The 6,000-nt window shown below is 48.9% G+C and overlaps 1 long non-coding RNA gene across 1 annotated transcript; it reads right to left on the bottom strand.

The window, feature by feature from the left end:
* Nucleotides 1-261: 261 nt before the first annotated feature.
* On the bottom strand, nucleotides 262-5,072 carry LOC142664295 (uncharacterized). Its single transcript, XR_012851259.1, has 3 exons — nucleotides 5,018-5,072; nucleotides 847-1,010; nucleotides 262-360 (listed from the first exon to the last, which is right to left on the bottom strand). It is a non-coding gene; the product is annotated as an uncharacterized LOC142664295 (long non-coding RNA).
* Nucleotides 5,073-6,000: the final 928 nt, after the last annotated feature.

Genomic DNA, 6,000 nt, shown 5'->3' with positions numbered 1-6,000 from the left:
TACTAGTCCCACTAGGGGACTTTACTATGCGATCGTCCGATCGCATTTATAATACACTTCAATACTTCTGTATTGCAGTGTATTAGTGCCTGTCCGTGTAAAACAGACAGGCATCTGCTAGGCCATGCCTCTGGCATGGCCTTGCAGGTATAAACTACAGGCAGACCTATGAGCCTTTATTAGGCGTCTCGGCTGCCATAGAAGACACCGGCACTGTGCGATCACACGCAGGTTCTTCTCATGTATCTGGGAGTGAGGGGGAGGCTCTGTGATGGGGCTCTGACTACTGCTCCATCCTCCTGACTCATGGATGATGGGAGTCGTACAGTCACCCGATGTCTTCTTCACTATTGTGTACTCCTGTGTATGGAGAGAGGCACTTAGAGAACTGAACACAGTATTCCCCCCTCAGTAGAGAGAGGGAGATTGTGACCCCGCTGTATAGAGCTCTAGTGACCCCACATCTGTAATACTGGAGACCTCACCTACAAAAAGACATTAAGAAAATAGAACGAGGCCAAAACTAAAAAGGAAAAGGAAATAATATTGGGGGGGGGACTAGATGGACCATGTGATCTCCTCCTGCCGTCATCTTCTATGTTTCTATATAGATGTCAACCTGATCCTCCTGGTTCCTTGTCATTCACATTGCTCTACAGCATTACTATTACTGCACTGGTGACATGACACATAACTGACCATATTGGTCGCTGATCTTCAGCTTTTCTGCTGTTGGCTTCTTGACGTCACTTGGTCTGGACGCTGTTATACAGGACACTGGAGACTTCCTATTATGTATTGTCCCTTACCTATGTGTGACTTGTTCTATATTGTAGAAAAGTTTACCTCTCCGCTCAACAGGTAGATGATCTCCAAGGTGAAGTCTAATATTCTTCTGCTCATCTCATTCCTGTCCTTGTCCATCCTTGGTGGGTCACTCAGGAGAAGGAACGTTGTGGAGGAGAAGATGAGAAAACTGGAGGAACTGGAGGATCTAGTACTGCAGACGTCTTTATGGAGAAGATGGAAATCATACAGGGAACAACATTATGTGTGTCACGATGCGGGGTGTGGACCCACTGGGCCGTACCGCGTAGCGGGATGGCAGCTGGCCAAACAGGTAAGTATAGAGTTCAATTAGTTCAGCGAAGGTACCTGCGGCAATCGTAGGCAGTAGCGAGGTAGGCACGTCCTGGACCAGGCAGCGGGAAGTCGTCAGGTGAGGCGTAGCAGATCAAGCGTAGGCTGTAGCACAGCACGGCAAATAGCACAAGGTAGCACGGAAACAGGATACGGGATACAGGAGCAAGGTACACTGGGAAACTGGGAGACCATAAGCACGACAAACAATGGGTAACGAACAACGCTCTGGCAAAGAGCAAGGAGACAGGGCCCCTTTTTATAGCCCAGGGCATCCTGGGCTAGATTGCAGAGTTCCTGCAAAAATGTGCACACTGGCCCCTTAAGGCCGTGTACGTGTGGGCGCGCGCCTGCCGGAGACACTCTGAGTCCGGAAGTGAGTGCCGGCGCTTGACAGGAGGACGACGCTGCAACGAGATAAGCTGTCCATGGCCACGGCCGTCGAGGTTAACGACCGAACGTGGCCATAGACGTTACAGTATCCCCCCTCTTACGCCCCCTCTTCTTGGGACCAGAGCGGGAGAGAAACTTCCTCACGAGGACAGGAGCATCAATGTTCTCCTCTGGCTCCCAAGACCTCTCTTCTGGATCGAACCCCCTCCAATCCACTAAATAAAATGTCCTTCCTCCCACCTTCTTGGTAGCCAGAATCTCCTTTACTTCAAAAGTCCCCGATGAGCCGCCAGGGGCCACTGTAGAGCTAGGAGTCCTGGAGTAGCGGTTCAGGACCACGGGTTTCAGCAGGGAGACGTAGAAGGAGTTAGGAATCCTGAGGGTAGGAGGGAGCCGCAGCTTGTAGGATACCGAGTTGATCTGTAGCAGGATTTTGAAGGGGTCAAGGAACCTAGGAGCAAATTCGCACGACGGCACCTTCAGCCAGATATTCCAAGAAGACAGCCAGACTTTAGTCCCTGGAAGGCTGGAAGGAACTGCGGAGGCCCCCCCCCTTTTCTTGTATCTGCCTCTGTCTTCATGCGGTCCACTGCCAACAGGATAGAAGATCGGGTCTGTTGCCATATCTGTAGAAAGTCCCTGAAAGTTGAATCGGCTGCAGGCACCTGGGACATTGTAGAAACAGGAAGAGGTATACGAGGATGTTGGCCGTAGACGATGAAGAATGGACTGAAGGTGGTCGACTCACTGGTGTGGTTGTTATAGGAGAACTTTGTCCACGGGAGCAACTGCACCCAATCTTCATGGCGCCTGGAAACAAACTGACGTAGATAGTTCTCCAGAATCTGGTTAACTCTCTCGACTTGCCCATTGGACTGGGGTTGATGGGCCGAAGAGAAGTCCAATTTTACACCGAGTAGGCCACAGAGTGCTCTCCAAAACTTCGAGGTGAACCAGATATGCGGAAATAAATTAAAATAATAATATTTGAGGAATAACTGATTTTCCCCATTTCCCCCACATAGAAGTTTTGCAGTTGCAGTGACATTATGTGATACTTTATATGACGCCCAGAAAATCTACAACTCGTCCCGCAGAATCTAATCCTCGCACCGCGACACCGACAGGAAAACACAAAAGTTATAGATCCGATAAGACAGAAGGGAAAACTAAAACAGAAACTGTCCTGGTGGTTAAGGGGTTAACCTGCGGTGCGGATTATAAACACCCAGGATATCAGATTGATACCGTGACCGAGGCAGGAGGTGGACGTGATGGATGAAGGAACGGTGATATCACGATCACATGACCGCTGCATCAGGGGGCCGAGCTTAGAAGTGAAAAGAAGTTAAATCCTTGCGGTGATTGCGCGGTGTGAGGGGTTTAATATTTCCGGTGATTGCGCGGTGTGAGGGGTTTTATATTTCCGGTGATTGCGCGGTGTGAGGAGTTTTATATTTCCGGTGATTGTGCGGTGTGAGGGCTTTATATTTCCGGTGATTGCGCGGTGTGGGGGGGTTTATATTTCCGGTGATTGCGCGGTGTGGGGGGGCTATATTTCCGGTGATTGCGCGGTGTGGGGGGGGGGTTTATATTTCCGGTGATTGCGCGGTGTGAGGGGTTTTATATTTCCGGTGATTGCGCGGTGTGAGGGTTTTATATTTCCGGTGATTGCGCGGTGTGGGGGGGGTTTATATTTCCGGTGATTGCGCGGTGTGAGGGCTTTATATTTCCGGTGATTGCGCGGTGTGGGGGGGTTTTATATTTCCGGTGATTGCGCGGTGTGAGGGGTTTATATTTCCGGTGATTGCGCGGTGTGAGGGGGTTTTATATTTCCAGTGATTGCGCGGTGTGAGGGGTTTAATATTTCCGGTGATTGCGCGGTGTGAGGGGTTTTATATTTCCGGTGATTGCGCGGTGTGAGGAGTTTTATATTTCCGGTGATTGCGCGGTGTGAGGGGTTTTATATTTCCGGTGATTGCGCGGTGTGAGGGGTTTATATTTCCGGTGATTGCGCGGTGTGAGGGGTTTTATATTTCCGGTGATTGCGCGGTGTGAGGAGTTTTATATTTCCGGTGATTGTGCGGTGTGAGGGCTTTATATTTCCGGTGATTGCGCGGTGTGAGGGGGTTTTATATTTCCAGTGATTGCGTGGTGTGAGGGGTTTATATTTCCGGTGATTGCGCGGTGTGAGGGGTTTTATATTTCCGGTGATTGCGTGGTGTGAGGGGTTTATATTTCCGGTGATTGCGCGGTGTGAGGGGTTTTATATTTCCGGTGATTGCGCGGTGTGAGAAGTTTTATATTTCCGGTGATTGCGCGGTGTGAGGGGTTTTATATTTCCGGTGATTGCGCGGTGTGAGGTTTTATATTTCCGGTGATTGCGCGGTGTGAGGGGGTTTATATTTCCGGTGATTGCGCGGTGTGGGGGGTTTTGTGGCGCGAGATGTAAATTTTGTCTGTGACATTTTGGGGACTTTTTATTCCATATGTTGGAGAATCGCGGCGACCAAAAACAGCGACGTTCACATGTGGGTTATAACTTCATATTTTAATAATTTGGACATAACGGATGCGGCGATTACGCTATTTTTAAAGAGGCTCTGTCACCAGATTATCAAACCCCTATCTCCTATTGCATGTGATCGGCGCTGCAATGTAGAGAACAGTAACGTTTTTTGTTTTTTTTTAAAACGATCATTTTTGGCCAAGTTATGAGCAATTTTATATTTATGCAAATGAGCCTTTCTAATGGACAACTGGGCGTGTATTGTGTTTGTAACATCTGGGCGTGTTTACTTGTTTTACTAGCTGGGCGTTGTGAATAGACTGGTTTGTCAGCATCATACACTTCTATTCACAACGCCCGGCTAGTAAAACAAGTAAACACGCCCAGATGTTACAAACACAATACACGCCCAGTTGTCCATTAGAAAGGCTCATTTGCATAAATATAAAATTGCTCATAACTTGGCCAAAAATGATCGTTTTAAAAAAAAACAAAAAACGTTGCTGTTATCTACATTGCAGCGCCGATCACATGCAATAGGAGATAGGGGTTTGAGAATCTGGTGACAGAGCCTCTTTAATGTTTACACCATTTTTTATAAGAAAAAAAACACAAAAACTTACTACAATGTATTACTATGGTAACCGGTCGGCATCGCGCAGTTTCTTGTGAGGACAGAGGACGCCGCTATCTATAACTGATCAGATGTCGCGGTCGCTATTCATCACGGCATCTGAGGGGTTACACGGCCGGGATTGCGCGGTCTCTGATCTTGCAGGCGGCGGTCAGAAGTCGTGTACGGTGCAGGCTCCGCTCCTTCTAGTGTGACGGCGCACGTCCAACATAATACTATAGATCTGATGTCACCAAGGGGTTAAACCCTCCCGTATTTCATATTTACAGCACTAATAATAATCACCAACACTGTGCCAGACAAAAACGCACCAAAACCGGACAGAAATGACCTCATATAACCTTACTACTGCATCATGGGAAATCTCCCGACTGATAACAGAGAGAACACTAAACAGCGGTGACCGGAACTCATGTACACTAGACCAGCGCTGCTCCACCTCATACACGGCAACAGCTGGAGGACCTGTGATGACGTCAACATCATGTGATCGGGAGGGTACAGCACTCCGCCCCTCATGTCACGTGATCATCAACACTTTACACAGCATAGGAGCTTCGCCGCCTCACAGAACTCCGCCCCTCATGTCATGTGATCTTCGTCACAGGTCCTTCATACAATCTTTTGACTTCTAAGCTCCGCCGTGATGCTGTGGCCACGTGATCGTCATATCGTCACAGGTCCTTCATCCACCAAGCCTCCTCTTCGCAGATAAGTTCCGCCTCCCCTGCCCCGGTCACATGGTGGTGACGTAATCACAGGTCCTTCAGCTATTGACGTGTATGAGGTAGAGAGCAGCGCTGGTCGGGTGTTCTCTCTGTTATCAGTCACCCCTGTATGAGTGTGTATACAGAGTGCTGTCAATCATTGAGTGACCCCGCCCACTGGACTCCGAGCCGGGATTTGACCCCTTCAGTGCCGGCCTCTTTGGGGTAAGTGGTTATTTCGGGTGGTTTGTGGGACGAGTCGTGTTTTGTAATGACATAATATTCGGGACATACAACTTATTCACTGACTTTTATACATTTCTTGTTAATGTCGTTCACCGTGCGGTTTAAGGGAATGTTCACACGCAGCGAATACGACCCACAACACGCCAGGAAATCCCCCCCGAATATTCACCCCAAATGGTGGCCGTATAATCCCCCCGAATATCTACTACAGAAATACAACAAGGCCGATCCTCACCTCCCCCAGCGTTACCATAGCAACACGTCCCTGCTCTTCCGGCCGTGTCCAGGTGACCCCTATAATGACATGTGACCTCTCCGGCCTGTGATTGGCTGCAGGGGTCACATGACGCCTTCTTTTCTATACATGTGTA

Source organism: Rhinoderma darwinii, chromosome 1, assembly GCF_050947455.1.
Source record: "Rhinoderma darwinii isolate aRhiDar2 chromosome 1, aRhiDar2.hap1, whole genome shotgun sequence".
Classification (NCBI taxonomy): Eukaryota; Metazoa; Chordata; class Amphibia; order Anura; family Rhinodermatidae; genus Rhinoderma; species Rhinoderma darwinii.
This window is presented reverse-complemented; position numbering and strand designations above follow the sequence as displayed.